We start from the raw sequence: 22557 nt of genomic DNA, 5'->3' as shown, positions 1-22557 counted from the left end.
GAACTCCAGGAACCGTTGGGCTAGAAAGTTAGGGCTTGAGTAATGTTCCCAGTCTATATTCGGGTAGTTGAAGTCACCCAATATGATGGTGTTTGGAGATACATTTATACCCTCCAGTGTCTTCAGGAAGGCTGTGTGGGGTTCCTGAGTTTTTGAGGGTGGCCTGTAGCATGCTACAATTTGTAGAGCAGTTTTGCCTATGGTTAGTTGCACCTGGATGGTTTCCGAAGCTTCGTGCATTGCCACCAACCTGGAGGTGTGGGTATCCTTTATGAATATGGATACACCCCCTCCTTTTGTGGTGTGGTCCGGGTTTTGGGGCCGGAACGCATGATATGAGGTAAAACCTAATAGTGCCGGGGTGCTCTCAGGAGCCTTGAACCAGGTTTATGACATTTATGCATGCCCCCAAGTTTTGTACTAAAATTAATAGGTTTATGAGTTTCTAATAGAGTCTTCAAATTCCTGCCTTTCTTAAAGACTACCTTAGGAAAATAATGTAGTTCTTTAACAGTAGGTAGGTCTGTTTTTATAAATTCCCAATTCTTTCTTATTATGTTTACAAAATCGTAGCTATCCATATAAAATGTGAGAATAAGACTACATGGGTCCACAGGTTTTCTAGGTAGCTCATCCAATAAAGTGCCCTCTTGGGCAATAACCCTATCTAAACCTATGTTAGAAGGTAATAAATCTTGGTGGGAAAGAAATCGCTAGCACAAACACAAACACACACACACACACACACACACACACACACACACACACTTTCAAATATAACAATGTGGGGGACTTCACCCCCCTCAACCCCCACACACCCCCTAACTAAATATACCATCTCCAAGATCGCACTACAGTGAGGAAAGGGGCAAACACACGGGTATAGCCAAGCGATTTCTTTCACAGGGAAATAAATCACTGTTTTGAGCATTCGTGCTTTAATGCGTTCACTCTTTATGTGTCGACCAAGAGGTGTTCGATGAAACACCTCTTCGGTCTTTTAATATAGATCTGGGTGTATCATATACATTTTTAAGCACTCTTTTATCGATGAATGTGGGATGCTGTCAAATGCTTTTTTGTAGTGTATCCATGCCGTACTTAGATTCTTCCCCTTTTACAGTTCTCCATTTTGACTTTATTTAACAAAAAATGATCCTTTTGTTACCCTTTTTTTCTTTTGCCATAATTGAGTTTTCTTCTAAATGACTATAAACTCAGTCAGCATCAATTCCAGTGTATAGTTTATCCCCATAGTGCCTTTCCCAGGCAAAGTTAGTCTTGTAACCATTCCAGCTTAATCCGTTCAGATCAGGCTTAACTAAATGTAACATTGCTCAATGCTAGAGATATAAACAAGAAAGGGCCTGACACTGATGCCTTACTGGCTAGTGAACACAAATAATGGCTTTCAAGATGGATACAACCACCATCTCTATGGAAACATCAGCACCATGAAGAGGATCCTCTCCAAATTTGATGGGGACTCAGGGAACATAGCAGGTTACATCATTAACTTTAAGAGGTTTGCTGAGATTATACTTGCACAGTATGAAATTGGGTTTATAATGGGATTTAGTGAGAGCAAGTTATATGAGTCTGTATTCATCTGTCATTTGAAATGAAGAAGAGTGCACCCTCCAATTCCTCAGACCAGTGACTACTTTGTAAATGCAACTTCTGGACAATGAAAGAGAGTAAAGATGTATTGAATGAATTAAACTTTAGCCAGGTTTCTGTAACAGCACTAATATATCTGAAGATAAGTCTCAGTCTCTGGCATTTCATAAAAAGACTATGTGTGTTTAATGTGCTTAATGCAGTCTGTGTTTTGTGTTGCTGAGTACTGATGTTAGTAACTAAGGCTGGGGCCAACATACTTATTTCAGTCCCAGTGACTTGGGCTAGGATCCTCTCTAAGATATGTATGGTAATAAATGGCGGCACATGCATACTGTGTAATGGTATCTGTTGAGTACTAGAAATGAAGTGGATAGAGTGCCTCGTAATATAAGTGGAGGCAGATGTATACAGGTTGATGCACTATTCATTATAAATGTGAAAGAAAGGATGTTTTCATAAAATGCATTTGTCAGCTGACATGTGGCATTTAGACTGTAGTACAGGGCTGTGCAATCCATTGGTGCATGAGATACTTTTTCTGGTGGACCTAAATTAGATGGGGCAGACTAAGGTGTAATGGAACAAAGTGCAGCTACATTGATTTATACGATTACTTCTGAAGCTGCTGTACTAGAAGGACCATAAATAATTTGGGCAAGTTGTGCAAAGAATGTATTGCATAAATGTCAAAGTCATTTAGGCTAATATCGTGCATTGTAGTACAAATACAACCATGTAGAACATGCAGAGTGCAGGAAATAATGACTGTCAGCATGGAGATATGCAGAGGATAGCTGTTTTTGAACAATCTACTAGTGAATAAAGCTTGAATTCTTGAAATTCAGTAGCCCGAGCTTCATCTCGTTGTCCCCGATTGGAGTTCCTCCATAGCAAATCACTGTTGGCAAGTTGTGCCAGAAGTGATTCATTTTTGGGGGGAATTTCCCCTTCTTTGAGTTGGCGCAACTGTGGATTTGGTATATACAAATTTGGGGGTGTAAGGGGCTTCCCCCTGCAAAAACACTTTAAAAAGTGTTTTTTTTTTTTTTGGAAAGATATTTTTGAGGAATGCAATTCAGGTATCGCAGTCCTCAGTGTAGTCACTTTCACCTACTGATAATGCTTTTTCTTACTTAGCAGGGTCTGTGACAGCATTTGCTGTTATGTGGATTGTTATATTCTCTAGTTCTGCAGCTCTCTTGTCTAGTTTTATCCATGTGGACTTGAAGACCACTAGTCCCCCATTTGGCAAACTAGGTTACTCTGGATATAGGACTGAGATGCAAGAAGGAGAGGAAATCTGTGGCATCACGATACCACACAGAGAACTGTTTGCCTGGTCCAGGTACTGACTATACCTCACGGTCATGGGAGGGTGACAGATTGGGGGTATTCAATGAGTAACGTAAGATAGCTGCCCTCAATTCTACAAGCCCTCACCCCTACAGAAATGTGATCTTCAGTGCTCTTCTACATACCCATTCAGCACACTTTATTAGCTGATGTCTCTGATGTCTTTGTCAACAGTCTCTACCAGAAGCCATTATGCTGAGTACCCCAATACATACTCATTATCTTCCCCCTTGAGAGTAAATCAGTGGTTGTTTCATCATTCCTCTCTGACCCAGTTTTGACTCGTCCAGCAACCTGGTCACTAATTTATGCATAGTCCATAGAAAGAGCAGCATTAAGGAATCGATATAATTATAATGGCAGACTAAGTTATGCATGCAGCTACAATTAAAAAGAAAACCCAGTACAATTCCAACACAATGCATTGGGTAGTGACTAAGAAACAGACATACAACTGCATAGAAAAGATGATAGATTAGTAAATGTGGGTTGCAGATGTAATGGAGACATGACGTTACATAACAGTGATGTCATAGGAAGGACTATTTTTCTATCCAACTGCTTAGTATACGGAGATAGCTTCCTGCTGCTACACATTTCTGCCTTTCCTTCCCATTCTATATTTATCTTATGTTTTTAAAGCCTTAAGGAAGTTTTACATCCAGTTCTGCACTATACAACCTTACATAATCTGCCCTTTTAAATTACTTCTGGATGCACAGGAGAAAGAGTGACTGAAGAGGACAATGCTTGTGAAAAGTGTTACATATCAGAATGAATACCTCAGTGACCACAAATTTCAGCGCACATACTAGCCTAAAGAATTAACTAAAAAGTGTCTGCCACAGAGTTGTCTTACAAACTGCAATGCACTTCAATTTATATTAAACTATATACTGCATGTACTTAGCTGTAGACGCAGTTGTCTATTATTAGTTGAAAGACACTTTTTAACACTGACAGAAAGGAAGTTAACTGCTTCACAACATGGAGATGAGTTATTTGAAGTAATGGTCTGAAATAAAGTTCTTATACTAAATGATAGAAATTGTAGACTATATAAATTAAGTAAACAATTTTTATAATAATCCTCAAAGTGTCACATGTATACAAATAAAAACTTTTAGTTCACAAAAAATAAGGCACTGTAAGCTTGACTAGGCATAAAATAGCTCTTGAGCTGAAAGCCTATTAGCCACCTATGAACGTAAAACACAACAGCAGCAGTCAATGCCATGGTGCTCCTTCCTTGTGGGTTCTGTGTTTTCACACTTTCGGATATTAAATATACTAAATCTAGTATTGTGCTAGCTCTGAATAAGATGAACAACTGGTTTTGCTGGAAAACCAAATATCTGCTCTATTCCTGAAGCAATGGAACATTAGAGGTAGCACATTCAGACTACAAGAATGTGGAAACGCAAAACATCCTGCAAAAGATGTTGTTACTAAAATACTTTAACTCTGAATCAAATTATACTTTTGCAATCAGTCACACTCATCAATAACGCATTCCATCTGAGCCTACTTTACATTTAATAGTCCGGTTACCTCCAACAACTACATACATAGTCATACAAACACATGGTCCAGGCAAGTGCACACAGACTACACTAGTTACTATCAGTGCTATTTTTAATCAACAATCAATTCCATTACATAGTTTCAAGGCAAGCATACACTTACTGAATTGTATTGCTTCTAATAAAAGCTCCATCCCCACACCCTTTACCTCTACATACTAACGTCACAGTCACACAAACAGGACCAAAAGGAAATATCTAGTTCTATGTTATAATCAAGGCCAAGTGAGTTGACAATATAACTAACTGATGAGCTGTACTATCGACAAATGCGGATACGTTTCCTCCCTGGCAGCAATGTGAGTGTCAACTACACACAATGTAACTATGCATAGAGTAGAGACTGCTGAAGCTGTTAAGCAAACAGAGTACTACACTTTTAACGCCAAGTCAGTACAGGCAAGCCTCAAAAAAGAGTAGGTGCCTTTTGGGGAATATAACAAAGAGGAACATGTCAGATTCTTGTTTTCCTGAGTCCAGGGTCAATGAAAGATTATCTCAAGGAGTCTTCAGGGAAGTCAAGTATGAAAGGATGAGCCAGGTTAGAAGCTGTCCCTGCTGTTAATGTTTGGAAGTTGTTCCTGAAACCTGAAAGGGAAGGGAGCTCATAAGTGAAAGTGATATATACTCAGGCACATTAAAACCTCTTCAGTGACTAAGTTGAGATTTGCTTTAAAATCCTCTTTGAAGAATTTCTCCAAGGATAGACTGTGTTTGCTAAGCCGGTTACAAAAAAATAAAGCTTTATTTTTTTATTTTGTTTACCCTATTTACTACAAGGAAGCAAGTTTTCTGTTTTCCCATATAAATCAATGCACTGTATCTTGTGAAAAAGATGTTCTAATAAGCTAATTTGTTACCATCCATACTGTTAAATGCTACAACTGGTAGGTTGCAGCAGGCAGAAAAAAAGTTTTACACAAACTGTCATTTTATGATGCTATCTAGAAACTGCTCTGTCTGAGTCTTTTTTTCTCCCTGCAAAAAAGGCAAGCTCTGTTAAGCCAGCACCTTGGCATAGATGAATAAAGCCTTAACTACGCTTAGAATACCTGAGTTCAATTAGCAGCTCAGGCATCGTAGGTGCTGGTAAGGAGGGGTGGGTGTGTCCATCCAGGAGGGTTGGATAGGTATATGGGAATTAACTGTGACAATCCTTGGTGATGGCCAGGGATGTTGCTTTAAGGTGGTGTGGTCCAAAGGGCAAAGATGGTGGGCCTTGTCTATCTGCTACTGAGGTGGAATGATATGCCTCATGTTTCCATTGCATGCCTACTCCCCCAGATTTGACCATGCACCCAAAAATGGATGAAGGAGGTAATAATGAGCAAGTCTTTAAAGGAAACAAACCTCTCCACAGTTGGATGGCAAGACACCCACCCAGGATGCCCTTAAGATCCACGGCAGTCACAAATTGTATTGGGCTAAGTCTGGGCTATATGGAAAGGCTGGCAAAGCCAGCAATGGATGTGGGTCACTGGAGTAGATGCCATAAACATGACACGGGGGAGCAAAGTTAATCAAAAAATGCAAGCTCTATTTATAGACTGTATTTACTAACTGACTGCAAAACAGCCCAAGAAGTAAACACAGTGGTTTAAAGTGGAAGATTCTGGTGTTGTGCTGACATGAAAACTTTCTGAAGCTGTACACTTGTGGAAGGAAAATGGGTTATTCTTTGCTATGACACTGTGTATCCATATACAGACTTTCTAGAAATGAACCTTGCTGCATTGTGATGGGTTACTTAAAGGAAGTACAACAGCTGTTTTAATTGCTTATTTTCTGTGAGAACTGTAACTGCTATGAACATGCAAAATGAAAAGAGTACTTGATGCCTTGGTGAGCTCGATCACAGCCTTAAAAGAGAAACTTACAACTAAGGATCTGTATCTAGTAAGCTGTAACAACAAATGCACTTTCTGGTAAATGCAGAACCCACCTTGCTGAGAGTGTCAAAGGTTTGCAGTCTTCCAAAAAGACTAAGAAAGGAAGATGATATGGAAGCAGTGTGACAGTAGTGGCCCAAAGCTGAGTTGACCAAGGTTCTATCATTTTACTGACCTATTATTATGAAAGTCATAAAGTAGTTTTATGCATCCTGTCCAGAGTGTTAAAGGAGAGAACCCACACTAGGACTAAAGTGGTACCCTTAACCATTATGGGTGTCCTTTTTGAATGCATAGCGATGGACATTGTGGGTCCACTGGTGAAATCATGGAAGGGCTATCAGTAGTTATTCATTATGCAGTAAAATTTCCTGCATCAGTACACCAACAAAATATCAATGTGAAGGCCATAGCAAATGCAACCAGAACTGCATTTTTGTAGTGTAGAAATTGCCTCAGAAATTCTTAATGACTGAAGCACTGTATTCATGTCCAAAGTTCATAAAATATTGTGAAAGATTATGATGATGCTGAGCCTAGAAAATTCTACATCTTTAAGACTTTTGAGAAACATAGGAGACATGGAGTTCTGTTTCCCCATGTAAATAAACCTATTATACCATCTGAGAAAGCTATTTCAAGTGACTGGTTTGTTACCAACAGTATTATTAAACTGTACTACACTATAGATAAAGATATAGATACATGTGTGTATGTGCATGCACGTGTGTGTGTGTGTGTGTGTGTGTGTGTGTGTGTGTGTGTGTGTGTGTGTGTGTGTGTGTGTGTGTGTGTCTGTATATAATTTGTGGGGGGTGTGCAGGACACAGCCCCCTGCATGAGGGGGTGCAGGGGGGGCTTGCCCCACTGGAAAATGCTAAGTTTTATGTGTTTTTTTTTTCTGTATTTGTAGTTCTGCTGTTGTGTAATTTGGGGAAGTAAGTCTTCGCATTAATGTGTTTTTGTACATGTGGAGTCACTCAAGTAAAGTTCGCTGATATGTGCTTTCAGAGAAGAGAAGTAGACCCATATATTTATAGCTATATATATATATATATATATATATATATATATATATATATATATATATATATATATACTTACACACACCATACACAACATATCCATATATACACACACTTGTATGTGTATTTATATGAATTATCTCCTTTTTCTTGAGTATTTTTTAATTGGATCCTGATCGATCAGATCTGTTTAATCAATGTTCCAGTTCATTGAAAGTTGTATGTTTTATGAGTTTTCTTCCATAACAGTGCTACTATGGAAATGTCTTGTGTGTTGCAATTTTATGGGGTTTAGAAGTTAATTTAACTTTGCGTGCTGGGGAGTGTGGGGGTTCATGGAGGGTGTTGGGGAACCATGCTAGTTACAGAACCAGAAGTGTGTGACAGTGTGATTATGGAACCATGCAGGTAGGGGAACATTTCCCTAACTTACATTACTATAAAACAGCAACATTAGTATTTTTTAATGATGTAAGGTGTTCATAGGTTCATAGGTTCATACTAGGCTATCTGTCCGAGGGCATTTACAAGCCTAGACCATAGTTTTGTGGCTTACGCCACCCCTTTAGTATGGGACTATATACATATTTTTTTGTGCCTCTGTCGTCAGCAGTGAGTGACACTGGTAAATCCCTGGGGGTATCTCTCCATCCTCCCCATCATTGGTTGAAGAAGAACTTGAACAAGAGTGCTCTGCCTCACATATACTCATTTTATTCCACAGCATAGGGAGCTTTGGGGGTGATGAATCTATCTCCCCCCGTCCTATTAATAGCAGCCAACGTCGAGGTTTAAGTCTCCCCGCCCCTCTGGCTCTGATGGATCTAGATTTTTTGAAGCATATTCATCAATCAAATCTGGCTTGACATGGCCTTATATGGCTTCAAATGTCACCCCTCTTGAGCAAGCAAGACTGAATAGAGAGCTGAGCTTCTCTCAGTCGGAGTCAATAGGACAGATGTTTGAGACCCTTGGGCTTTGAGGAGGAACTTTTGTGGCCTCCAGCTGCTGCAAGTGTCTGTCAGCAGCTGCACAATGCCGGGGACTGCATGTCAATTGTCAGTCTGATGGATGTGAGTGAGGTATGACTGAGTGATGATGATGAGTGATGAGATAGATGAGATTCTAAGATGGGAATTGATCAAAGATGAAAATAGCTTCATGGGTGTTTGGTGAATGACTAAGGCCTTGACTTAACCCCTATTTGAAGGCAACCCAGTGTGTGATCTGCTCAGTGGTCCCCATGGGGTTTGCTCCCTAGGGTAGTTTGTGGCTCCCCCTGGTATTCCCTATTTGGTAGCTTGACTATGCATTTTTGGCATTTAGCTTTAGGCCAATGTGCACTTGTTTGCAGCCATTGCTTCTGCCATGGCTCTGGCAGATGTGTTGGCTAGATATGTTTTACCCTTTCTAGCAGTGTTTGTATTGATGTGTCACCTTTTTCCAGCTTGCATTGTCTGTCAAATCCCTCCTGTGTTAAAGCTTGTACTTGGGAAAGTAGATGCCAAAACAAGTGGGCAACAAGAAAGTCTGAGTCCCACACCAGACAGGTGATGAGTGGCTGTCTGGATACTCAGCCAGTTCTGTCGACTCTGTGCTTCCAACCAGACACATTAGGCTCTGTCACCCATTTTGTGATGATAGTGGGGTATTGTATGCAGGGTTAACCAGAAAGAGGATGAGGCTTTGGTCGAAGACCGCCATGTCAATGGCTTTGGTGACTGTTTCAAAAATCAATTGCTTTAGGCTTTTAAAACTGTGCCTATCTTCTAAAAAGCCAAACTGATGGATCTCTCAACCAAGCAAAGCCAAACTGGGATGGATCCTTGACATTATATTCCCCTATGTCTTCCATTAGAGCAGTACTCCTAATCTTCCTTGGGCTTTGAGGTCCAGGGGAGGCACCACCTTTCCAGCTTGTGAAGTGGGACCACAGTTGCAGTCCACCTTTGTGAAGTGTGACCACAGTTGCAGTAAGACTATTCCTGGATGCACAGTCAGAGGTAAGACTATGCTGAAACAGCTGAGCAGCTCACATAGACACAAAAACAACAGTTGAGTTCATGGAGCACACTTAATTGGGCTGATTTCATGGCAGTTGGGAGAGGTTTGTTGGGAGAGAGTCTGGGTATCTGTGTTTTGGCTAGGGAGAGAGGAAGGTTGCATTTTGGCCTGAGATGTAGTATGTTGGCAATTGGTGTAGGATCAGTAATCTTCAGGGGTCTTCCATTAAGGACTTCTGAGTTCTGCCAGTATCTTGGCATTTTCTTCGTGGATCTGAGTAATCTTCTACACTGGTTTATGAACTAGTTTAGAGCATTTTCAGGCCTTATTTTTGTCTTTTGGCTCTTTTTCTCTTATTTTTCTAGTTTTTACTTATAGGATTTATAGATTTAGCTTACTTTTTCTTTTAAATAGTCTTCTTTGTATTAGCTTCCTCCTTTTTGGTTGTACTTATAGATGGTTGGAGTCTTACCTTTGGGAGTTTGATTTTTGGCTCAACTGAGAGTCTTTGTTTTTTTGTCTGCAGCCCAAAATATGGCTGGCAGGTGGTGTGGTGACATCATCCATGCAGTCAATTGGGTTTTTGTTTCTGCGGTTTTGGAAAGCCTTTTTTTTGAGTACTGTTTCTGCCCAGGTGCTGGTAGGCTTTAGAGAAGTTCTTTTAGCTTCTTTAAGGTGGGTTTCTGATTAGGGCGTTTGGTTTATGAAGGAGTGATGACGAGAGGGGTGTCTGGATAGATGTCCGGCAGTGAGAAGTGTTGTTGCATCTCCTGCTTTTGCTTTCATGTGATGGATCATGTGAGTTGCTCCCTCCAGTTGCATTGTTGATGATGATCCAGGGTGCATTTGAGTTCATCGATTCCATGAACTTTGGGCTAGGGTGTTTGGGGATGATGAGATTTCCCATGTTTTATGATCTTGGGATGGTAGAGTCACCACCTAGTATGATGGTGTTTGGTGATTATCCCTCTAGTTGTTTGAGGGTGTTTGGGCTTGAGTAGATCCTGTGAGGTATATTAGTAACAGTTACAGCTACAATTTGCAGAGCAGTCTTGAGGTGTGGGTGTCTAATGGTGATAGTCTGATCCTGCTTTGGGTTGTTGCCACCATTTAGGGGGTGTTTTTGTCCTTGATGGGTGGTAAAACCCCTTGATGAATGGTTGAGATTCAGGATACTTTGTAATGGTGAAGAGTCACTGGGGTATAGTGCTGGGGAGGTACAGGTTGAAGGGCTAGATAAGTCTCTCACACAGACATTATGTGTCTTGGCATCGAGAAGGGCCTCAGTGCGTGCTTTTTTTTGAGACTCCAGCATTAGGGTGGGAGCTTTTTTAGTTTTTCCTTTTGTGTCTTTTGTGAATTAGTTTTTTCCTTTTTGTTGGCTAGGGTGGCACGTTTAGAATTTGAGCCTTGCCTAAAAATCCCCTTATGGCAGGTGGCTTGTCCAGCTGCCAAGCATACCAGGCAGAGCAGCATGCTTCCCCAGGAATGACACCCCCAGGCAGACAGATTGTTAAGTTCCCTTTTGAATGACTCAGTAAGCATTGATCATCTATGAATCATGATCATCTTTGCTTGTGGTGTTAAAGCTGATCATCTTAGGGTTTAATACTGCTCGTCAGTCTGACCATCTTGTCTCTTTCATGTGGCATTGAGAGCTCATAGGTGCCTGGATACGTAGTCCAAGGAGGGTGCACCAGGCCATATTTACACCTCAGTGGTTGAGATGTGTGCTCGCTATGCTGTGTGGTTTGTGGAGACCTCTGAGTGGATAGCTGCTGTTGAGAGCTGCCTTACCGTGCAGCTTACCTTAGACGCCAGATTTCGAGCTGGCAGTGTGTTCAATGACTGTGTCTCCCTCATTAGTGGTGTCTGGTGCATGTGACTGGGCCTTAGGGGTCGTGGAGGCCTTGGCGTGTAGCAGTGTTTGTGTACTTGAGGTGGGTTGTTTCGTTGTGCAGTGTGTGGTTTTCTGGCCTCTGTGGTGTTGTTTGGCTTGGCTGCTTGATTGCCGGCGCCTGTGTTGTTGTGTGTGTGTTTATCAGGTGTGTATTTGTGGTTGCTGTGGTTATCAGTGATTTGAGTGTGTGTGTGGTGTGTGGTGACCTTCTCCTCCTGACTGGTCTTGCTAGTCCTATGTTGAGAGCTAGCAGCCTCCATCCTACTCCTCCTGTCTCTCTCCGCATGTATTTGTGTTTTGTGGTCTCTCGGAGAGGTGTGTGTGTGTGGGAGGCAATTGTATTTTTTGTCAACATTCAGGCAATTGTAACATTGCAGCTGACATGAGGAGCACACCACACTGACTCAGAGAGGAAGGAAGGACTAGACAAAAAACCAGGCACTAGAGAAAGGGAGGAAAAAACTTTAAGAAATGGGGGGGACGTAGTGACGAGAAAAAGAGTGGGTTTGGTTTGGGGTGCTATCTATATATGTGGGAGCATCAAGGGTAATAAAAAGTACTTAGCAAGTAGTCTACTTGGAGTACAGAGAGGATGTGAATTGAATACTGTAGAGATGAAGAATAGGTAATAATTAAAGGTATAGCTAGTAAGATTGATGTGGGGTAGGATACTAAAGAATGTGCTCTGCAAAGATTAACAGAAGTTAGATATGAAAGTAGGTAACTTGAGTTTTAAAGTTTAAGAAGTTAAGTTAAAAGTGTTAGTTTTTATTTTTAAAAGTTCTAGATTAGTGGTTAGGGGTGGTTACTTTTGTATTAGTGGACTTGTAAATTTTGGTATAAATTTGAATTTTGGAAAAATGAATTTTTAATGAAAAAATAATAAAATTTTGTATTTTGTGAGATTAAGCATAAGAAAGTAGATTAAGAATGATATATGGTACTGTTGGGAGTGCAGGGATGCTTGCTATTAGTAGCAAAACAAAAAAAATACTATTTTTTTTTTTTTACTTTTAAGTTTTGATGGCTCATAAAATGATGTATATCAGCCTTCCATGACTTCACATTTGCTGATGTAATATAATTGACATATAACACACACACACACACATATATATATATATATATATATATATATATATATATATATATATATAGATAGATAGATAGATATATATAGATAGATATATATAGATAGATATATATAGATAGATAGACAGATAGATACAGATATATGTATTTACTTTTGTTTACTGGGATAGTCTGACTGGGTGGTAGCACATTTCCAGCAGAGGCCTAGGGAGAAAAGCTTCAGTACAGATCAAGCCAGTTGTTACAAAAATTATATGGTGAACAATAATTGGAGATTGTACAATATTTTATTTATTAATTTGACATTTGTTAACTGGGTTAGTCCAACTGAGCTAAAGCACATTTTCAGCAGAGATCCGAGGAGAAAATCTCCAGCTACAATATATAATATAATCAAAATAAGAGTAAACAAATAAAGGAAAAGACAGCAATAACAAGATATTACGGGTTAGAAATTTGAGGAGGAAAAAATATTACTACAAATATAAAAATATGTCACAACAAACCAACAAATGAGATTTAACTTTATACAAGTTTATATTACATAAGAAATTGAAGTAAGCTGTTTTACATCATGAAGGTGTTTGCAGGTAGTAGTAGTTGAGCAAGAGATTAGGAGCAGAAGGAAGAGGAAAGGTTTACGACTCCGCCCTCGCTGGTGCTCCGTCAGCTGTTGGAGCCGCAACAAACGAAAGATGGAAGGAAATGTGAGTACGCAGAATACAATAAAAAAGGCATTTCTGAATGCCAAGAATGACTAGTGTTGAACTTATCCTGTATAACTTTGACGCCTTATGAACTGAGAGTTTTAGGTAAAGGGTTATCATTTATACCCTCTACTTGTTCTAATTTTACGGATGTTATTTTTGATGTTAAATTATTTACTAGGAATTTGGGGTTGAAAGTAATGTTTAATAATTCTGAAAGTGTTACTAATGAAGAAAGTAATACTTTTTCAAGCCCAGTTTGTTCTTGCCTACAACTAATCCTCTTATTTCTGCGTTTGAAAAGTTAGTCATACAAGATGTGTATGATTTGAATGAGGCTAATACTTATAAGCATGCTTGTTACAAGAGGAAGCAAAATCTTTCTAAAGATGAGTTCAATGCGCTGAAGGGTTGGAGAAAGTACAGTTGTGTACACTTACCATAAATGTAGATGTTCGAGTGTATTCACTGTTGCAGTCATGACTGTAGGGTTTTCCCCTGCCGGCAGGCAGTCCTCGGTCAGCCAGAATCCCAAAGTCTGGGTCCGGCGTCGGCTGTTCAGCCATGCTCCCTGACGTCAGAGCGCCAGGGGTACAAAGCTGGCAGCCGACGCCATGTTCTCCAGTGAAACACAATGAACATCAATACTGATATCGTTATCAGGCCCGCGGATAAAGGCGGACCAATAGTGGTATTAGATAGGACCTGGTATGTGTTTAAAATGCAGGCATTGCTAAATGATGAGTTATTTTATGAGAAATTAACTCGCATTCAAGTCAATACAATTATACATGATATGCAGATTTTACTTAAATGTATGTTTGATATGAATCTTTTTAATAGTCAACTTTTGGAATATTTTTGTATAAATAAACCTACTGTTCCTGTTATACAAGGTCTCCCGAAGGTACACAAAGATGGGTCTGATCCACCACTTAGACCTATTGTTTCTGGTAGAAATTGGTGCACTGAGACTATCTCTACATATATATAGAAAAACATTTGAGACCGGGTATTAATAAATTAACACATGTATTAAGGGACACCGAACATTTTCTTAGAGACTTGTATGAATATGTCTTTAATAGTTTGAATGATGATGTGGTTTTTGTTACTATGGATGTGGTGTCTTTATTTACTGTTATACCCAATTTAGATGGCCTTAATAAGGTGACTCAATTTTTGCAGCGGTTTACAGATTACACCCCTAACAAGGTTCAATTGTTGGTGAAACAGCTGGAGATTGTGCTTGAGCACAATATCTTTGCCTCATACCTCTCAGCCTGGAAACATCAAAAATCTGTACAAGGCCCATGAAAAATAGGTACAAATCTGTACGCTGATTAACATAAAATTTGTATACATGATTATGCAGCCCTGCCCACTCAAATGGAATTGTGTGATACCAACTTTTAAACACAAACTGAACAGACAACCAAAATATGATCATGAAACACAAAATAAGAAGAATAGTGTTTATTTATATTAATATTTGAACTTGCGCAAAACTAAAATACAATATTCTTTTATAAAAGTAACATTAACTAGCTTCTTCTAACATATGCGACTTCTATTTTACTATTTTACTTTTGAAAGGAAAAATACAAAAGTACTGACACAGGATCTGTCACATCAGTTACACCTTGCTATCGCTCCACGACAAACGTCTGCACTGCAGTTACTTCACTGTTTACTTTTCACTTAGGCAGCTTAGGCTGTGCTACGGCATTATGGTGTAAATTAATAAAATAAATGCCACGTCACAGAAGGAAACAAAAAAAGACAACCTGGAAACCATAGCATATAATATCCAGCAAGTACAGTAACAGCACGAACACACAGTATCAAAAATAATTACCTTTTCAATACACTTCCATTCTGTTTGTCTGCCAGCTTTTTCCTGTACCACACAACAACTTAAACCATGCAAATCCCACCAATAAACCTTGCAGCAACAGTCAAACTTACTTTATATATATATATATATATATATATATATATATATATATATATATATATATATATATATATATACACAATCCCATCCCAAATACACATTCCTTTTTTAGATGGATAAGTCAATGAAGCTTTGTAAATGGTTGTTCTAGTAACAACTTAAAAGCTCTAGCTTTGACAGATTTGCACAGGAATGGAGCATGAACAGATAACCTTTTGTAGCATGGTTGCATGCATACCTATGTGCCACTGCCACTTACATGTTGTTGTATGCAAATTTATAACACAAAATCAGACCTCCCAACTGTTCCAAATTACTCGGTTTTTACCGAGTTTTGGGGTCCAAATGAAGGGATGCCACGATTCCCAAATGGCATCCCTTCAGTTCCGATTTTTCTTTTCTTTTTTTTAAATTTTCGTGCTGTCAGAGCCAACGTCATCACATGCGCGATGACATCAGTCGGAATTGAGCTCAAGGAGTTTGCATCATCATTTCCAGCTGGCTGGCGGTTAAGTTAATGACGGGAATGCAACATGGGGAACAGAAGATGCGGGGATACAGTCAGCGAGCCCTGAAGCAGATTAATGGCAGCAGCAAAGGGGCCGGGGATATAGCGAGTCCACGGAGCCGGGATTAATGGTGGTAGCCGGGGATATAGCAAGCCCACGGAGCCGGGATTAATGGCGGTAGCAGGCTGGAGGATACAGCGAGCCCTGAAATGGAGCCGGGCCCAGGATTAATGGCGGCAGCAGCAGCAACATGAAGATGGAACAGAAGAGGCTGTGAGCACTACTCAGGGTAAGAGTGTGTGTGTGTGTGTGTGTGTGTGTGTGTGTGTGTGTGTGTGTGTGTGGTCTGAATTCAGTGGCTGTTTATGGAAGTTTCTCATGAGAACAACATCTTGTGGGTTTCAGCAGCACATGCATTTAGTGAAAGCTAGCTTACTTCACATTTTTATAGTTCAGAAATGCAAATGAATGTATTAGTTAATTGAATTAATGTGATCTGTAATAAGCGGTTGCATTCTTTGGAAGGCTTTTCTTTGTGTTACTCTTCTGTGAATTACTGCGTTTTTGGGGTCATGTTTCTAACCATAATTTTATAGACACAGTTTTTACAGCTTTGCATCTTCTGGTGTGGGCTTGAAACAGAGAACTTAACTGCAGTCTGCTTACTATGCTGACATTGTTGCTGTAAAGTTTCCTGTATCTTAGAGTTTATGCATCTTATGTTGAACAGAGGAGAGACATGTTTGTATAAAGTACTAGTACAGTAGTTAAGAAGTAGTCTTTTACGTTTTCAATTAGACTGCTGTGGGATTTGAGGACTTGTTAAGAATAGGGTTTTTTTTGCATTATGCAAATTTATATTGCACGCTTCTTAAAAGAATTGTCTGAAATATTTTTTTTTCTGAAACAAGGATTGCATTTTTAAATCAAGTGCCTAACTGGTCTGTTTTTATTTACTTGATCACCAACCATCATTTTCTCCTTCATTATTACACAAATTAGTAACTGAGGGGGAAGAGGCACAAGTGAATGAAGGACTTGAAAGTTTTGAAAATGCTGCCTTGGTAAAATACAATGGGATGTAATACTGACAAGAGAGAGGCATTTTTTGTCTAACTGCTTCAGCTTACTGTGAGTCACTCAAAAAAGACAACACTTTGTAAAGCCATTCTTAATGGAAACCAGCGCTTTGCATTTAAGACTGTGCAAGAAGTTACCTGCAGCTACCAAGCAGAGGACATTCACTTTGGAGTGAGGTTATCGCTATAAATTTTGGTCAAACTGCAAAATAGGGGCTTTTAGACCCTGTTTTTGAAGACATAGGAAGAATAAAACAGCAAAAATGTTTACATTGTACCTCCTTTAAAATGTAAAGGTGCTGCATGATTTGGCAGTAGAATCTTAGATGTTATATTCATTGCCGCTTTTTAAATATTACTTAAAGAAGTTGCTGTTATGGACCACATCTAAAGACGTCAGAATTTTGTTTTGTTTTCTTCCCCATGCTATATCATATACTTGATGTGCTTTCCATGATATTATATGTGCGTAGGCCTTTGTATTTTTAATACATGTTTATGAAAGTTTGATACATTGTTCATTTTAGTTCTCTGAGATGAGTTGCAGCTTACTGAAAATTTTGGTAATTAATTTAATCAGCCTGCATCTTAAATAGTAACTCTCTTTAACAAAAGATTTTGTGAAACAAAATGTTTTTCATTGGTTTGCTTGTAATCCAGGTAATTGGAATTTGTTTCAGCTTGGCTAGCACCTTTCTGTATCTTGATGGTGTTTGTAAGCTGTTTTGTACCTCTTTGTGTTGCTTTTAGGTATGTGTATTCACGTATTTAAAATCAATGAGAAAAAGAACAAACTCAAACATAAAAAAAACAACATTAAAGTTGTATTTTGCATTGTAGTACCTGCGGCATTCATTTAGAAGGTACACAGAGCTGTGATTAGGCATCCAAGCTGAAAATATGCAACATACGTACCCCACATGGCAGGGATGGGTTGTGGCACCATGTTTCATCACTACTGTATGCACACATTAGTGTTTATGGTAAATGGGGTGAAATAGCCAGATAATGGGACATTGGAATGGCTGCAGGGGAACTTTGGTGCCATATTTTGGTTGTTTGTTCTTCAGTTTGCATTTGAAAGTTGGTATCCCACAATTCTATTGGAGTGGGTGGGGTCACATAATTATGTATGCAAATTAGATGCTAATCAGTGTACAGATTTGTACCTATTTCTCATGGGCCTTGTCCAGATTTTTGATGTTTCCAGGTTGAGAGGTATGCACAAAATACAGATAGCCTCACATTTCAGTATGTCTGCTATAATTAATTACTGCATAATCACTGCTTGGGTAACCATTGCCATATATTATTATATAGTGCCATATATTATTACAGCTGTAGAAATGCTTGCTTGTTAAACCATAAAAAAAAACAGTGCCTTAATGTTAAAACTTCAAGATAAGAATAAAACTTCTATATGCCTTACCATAAGTCATCTACTCTAAGTATTGATAATAATGCAATACCAAAAGAGCAAATCACAGCACAGCATCATTACAAAACTATTGTTGCTCAGATCAATAAGGAACAATAAAACTGTTGCTAACCAAAAGTTCTTCCGAGACCAATGCAGTGTAATAGATCTGTGAGGAAATGCAGTTAAAGACAGATGTTTAATCGTAAGACTTAATGTAAACGAATAATTGTGCAAAGTTTTAAGAAAGAATGTTCTGGCGCTTGCAGGGCTAAACTGTAAAATAATAATGGTGTTCATAACAAAATGCAAAAGAATCAATTAGTGCTGACTGAGATGTGAGAAATTGAATACCACACACACACACACACACACACACACACACACAGACAGACAGACAGACACACACACACACACACACACACACACACACACACACACACACACGCACACACACGCACACACACACACACACACACACACACACACACACACACACACTTACTTCATTCAGTTCAGTTCTACTGCTGTCTGTTCGTGCCTGGTCCCCTGTTCAGCGTGACATGATCCATTCAGTTCTGCTGCTCCGACTGTGACATAATAATCCATTCCATTCCCCTGTTTAGAGTGACATGATCCATTCACTTCTGCTGCTCCGACATAATAATCCATTCCTCATTCCATCCATCCAGTTCTAGTGCCGTTCCTACATTCCTGCTCGCTTTTGTAAATTTGCCGTTCCCGCCTGCTTGAGTTTGAGCTCTGCACGCATAATGCTCCAAGGATCTCAATTCTGATAGGCTAGTACCCCTGACAGAGCTGACATCATCGCGCACATGATGATGTCAGCTCCGTCAGCGTGAAAATGAAAAACATTAAATATACAAAAAAAAAAATCGGAAATGAAGGGGTGCCACTCGGGAATCGTGGCACCCCTTCATTTGAATCCAAAAACTCAGTAAAAAAACGAGTAATTTGGTGCGGTTGGGAGGTATGCTTTGCTTTTGGTGAGCAAATATATAAGCAATGCAATGGAGTGGCTATGGGCACTTCTTGTACCAATAGCTACGCCAATGCTGTTATGGTCGTTTGGGAGTATGACCATATATTTTAATGGGCCATTCAATGAACATGTTTTGTTTTTTCGTAGATTTGTGGATGACCTATTTATTTTGTGGAAGGGAGACCTTGATATATTTGCTTCCTTTATGGAATATGTGAATAGCAGTACCTGTTATTTGAAGTTTACATCTCACTCCTCAGAATTAGTGGTGGATTTCTTGGATGTTTCTGTTATTTAGGATGAAACTGGTGTTATTTACACTAAGTTGCACAGGAAAGACTGTCATGTGAATCATTTATTACATAGTGACAGTCTTCATCCTCCTTATGTTTTTAGAAGTGTGGCTTCTAACCAGTTTTATAGAGCTTCAAGATTAACTGCTAGGGATAGTGATTAAATTGGTGAAGTTGATAACGTGAAGATGAGTTTAAAGGAGAGAGGTTATGAGGAATATCTTATCCAAAACAATGCAGTTAAGGTTTTTGATAAAAGGATGAATGAAGCTAGACCATATTTTTCTACAGGTAATAGTGAGTTTGTTAGGAGACGAGAAAATAAGTATAACACTGGTTTGAGGTTTAAAGTTACTTATGCTAGTGATGTAGATTGTTACAAGGATATCATTAAAAACACTGGGGTGTCCTTAGAACTGATAATGATATCTCTAGGCACATACCTGAAGTGCCGCGTTTTTTATATAAGAACAGTAGGTCACTGAGAAGTAGGTTGTGTTACCCAAACTAAACCATGTGGTCATTGCAATTGGTGTGTATATATTGACAGCAGTTGCAAATTTGAACATCCTGACCAAGGTAGATGTTATAATTTCACAATAGTAGCTACATGTGATACCTCACATATCGTTTATTTAGCTCACTGTGTTGTATGCAGAAAGGTTTACATAGGTATGACTGACCGTCCCTTCAGAGAACGCATAAGAGAACATATCTACCATATGAATAAAGGTAATGTGGTTACTGCATTGGCGAAGCATGTTTTGAGTACTGACTCTAGTCATGGTTTTAAATTTTTAGTAATTGCTAGGGTTTATGAGAATGTGAGGCAGGGTGATATATGTGCTAAGACCGAGGATTTGGAATCCACATGGATAGTGAGGTTTAGGGCTGATGCAGGACATGGGCTTAATGAATCAGTTCCATTAGTACCCAAATTAAAGAAGAGACCCCTAAGAAGGTAGTTATTAGTATTGAAGTATAGTTTTAGTATGCATTATTTATGTATGCTTTTAAATTAAATTTATATGTCTTTTATATGTGTTGTGTCTTTAAATTTGTGGTTTTAAATTTGAATTTGCATCATGTGACATTTGATGTATAAATAGGGGTGTGTTTGTTAATGCTTTTGTAATACACCTGATGATGCCTGTTTGGTGAAAGTGCTTGTGTTTTGTTGCACTGCAGTAAAAGTTTTGAACTGGATATATCAGCTGTCTCTGTGTCTTCCTATTCGTTTGTTGCTGGAATTTTTACTTTGGACACAAAAAGTGAGCCTTTTATAGTGGTAGTAGTGTTTGTAGTTTTATTCATTTGGATAGGAGTTAAGAGTAGGATACCATGTTAAAGGCTTTTGGCAGGTCTATGAATAGACATGAGACAAGTGTATTATTATCACAGGCTTCAGCTATGGTATTAGTGAAAGATAAGATGGCTGTAGTTGTACTATGGTTTGGATGGAAATCATGTTGGGTAGGTGTCAGAAGGTTTTCTTAGATGTGAAATTTGAGCAGTTGAGTGTGTATACGTTTTTTGAGTATTTTTGATAGAGGGGAGAGAATGGCTATGGGTCTAAAACTAGACAGATCTGTGGAGTTGCCTCCTTTGTGTAGCGATGTAGCATAGAAAGATTTCCAAATATTGGAAAAGGTGGCTTCACAAATTGCTCTATTGTTAAGTATAAAAACTGGATAGGCTACAGAGTCAGCTGCAAGCTTGAGAGGGGGAAGATTATCAGCAGAAGGAGTGCATTGTTTTAGTGTTTGAAGAACAGAGTTTATGTAAGTGGTGGGGACAGGCTGAAGAGAGAAGAGGTTTCTGTTAGAGGGTGTTTGGGGAGGGAATGTAGAGTTGGTGTTTTGGTCAGTATTGGTCAGTTTGTGAATAGTATCACTAAAGTAATGGTTGAGGAGGGACACAGTGTCCTGTACTGAATTGTTAGGGCAAGGATTAGGAGCCGCAGGGCTTCCAGGGTGAAGGATTGAGTTGAGAGTTCTCCAGATGTTTTTGGGATTAGAGTGATGGCTAGACTGGGTCTTAAAGTAGAATTTCTTCTTGTCATTGTAGATTTGTGTTTTTTTCTATGGTTGAATATGAAGAATATTTACAAAACAAGGGATTTTACAAAGAACTAAATTTTAAAGGTTATACAAAAACAAATGACTATATTAGAAGGTGCTACTAGACTACAGAACTAGAAAGAAGCTAATAGGTGAGTATTTTCCAGGGGAGTTGATGAAAAAGCATTTAATGAGGTACACTTTGTGTCCAGAGGATAGACTGATTTTATTGTGACATAAATTATATAGGGACTGAATATATCAGGAAAGTTAATCCTGCAAAGAATAAAGTATACTATACATATATGTATGCCCCCACAAGTATATATAGTTGCGTGCACTTCTATATATCAATAGCATTTTTGGCACTGTGATTATGATATATGACAGGCAAAGTAAGCAGGCCTGTTACTACTTCTGTTGAAGTGAAATGTCACTTAAACAATAGATTTAAGTGTAACAGATTCTTTCCTACACACCACCCAGGCAAAAACACAGACAAACAGGGATTAAGAGAAAGGAACCACAAGACATAAACAATACCATATCAGACTTCTCATTCCAAAGAAAAAAAAATATTCAGCCACTGAAAAAGAAGGAACATGGAAAGAAATTGCTGAATGTTCCAGAAAGCAATGTCTTTACCTGCATCATGGACAGCCAGTGGTAGTACTTGCGGCCAGACAAAACACCTCTTGGATGGCCTACCCAATTTGAAAAATTAATAAGCAAAGGCTGACCACCTGTAAAATGTAGAGTGCAGCAGCATGTTTAACAAATAACTGATACTGCAGACCAGCCTCCTCCAGATGGTACACCTGACCCACGTACGCATATGCAGATGCCATTCTGTTCAACAGCAGCGATTCTCAAGACTGCAGATGCAATGTTACTTGTAATTTTACAGTCAAACATTTCAGAACAAGTGTGTTGATTCATAACTATCAGGAAAGTTAGACTATAATGCTTTGCAGTCATTTCAGACATTTGCATACCTAGAACAAGTAATTACAGCTGCATCTGAACAACATAAATACTACCCAGTGTGAATCTGTAAGGCTTC

At 39.0% G+C, this 22557-nt stretch overlaps 1 protein-coding gene across 6 annotated transcripts in view; it reads right to left on the bottom strand.

The window, feature by feature from the left end:
* The window catches only part of ARAP1 (ArfGAP with RhoGAP domain, ankyrin repeat and PH domain 1), a 2759262-nt gene that overhangs the window by 1197084 nt on the left and 1539621 nt on the right, over positions 1 to 22557 (bottom strand). The gene's annotated exons all lie outside the window — the stretch shown is intronic.

The sequence above is a fragment of the Protopterus annectens genome, chromosome 5.part1 (genome assembly GCF_019279795.1).
Source record: "Protopterus annectens isolate FY-2018-M chromosome 5.part1, PAN1.0, whole genome shotgun sequence".
Classification (NCBI taxonomy): Eukaryota; Metazoa; Chordata; order Ceratodontiformes; family Protopteridae; genus Protopterus; species Protopterus annectens.
The sequence above is the reverse complement of the archived record's forward strand: the minus strand, read 5'-3'. Positions and strand labels throughout refer to the sequence as shown.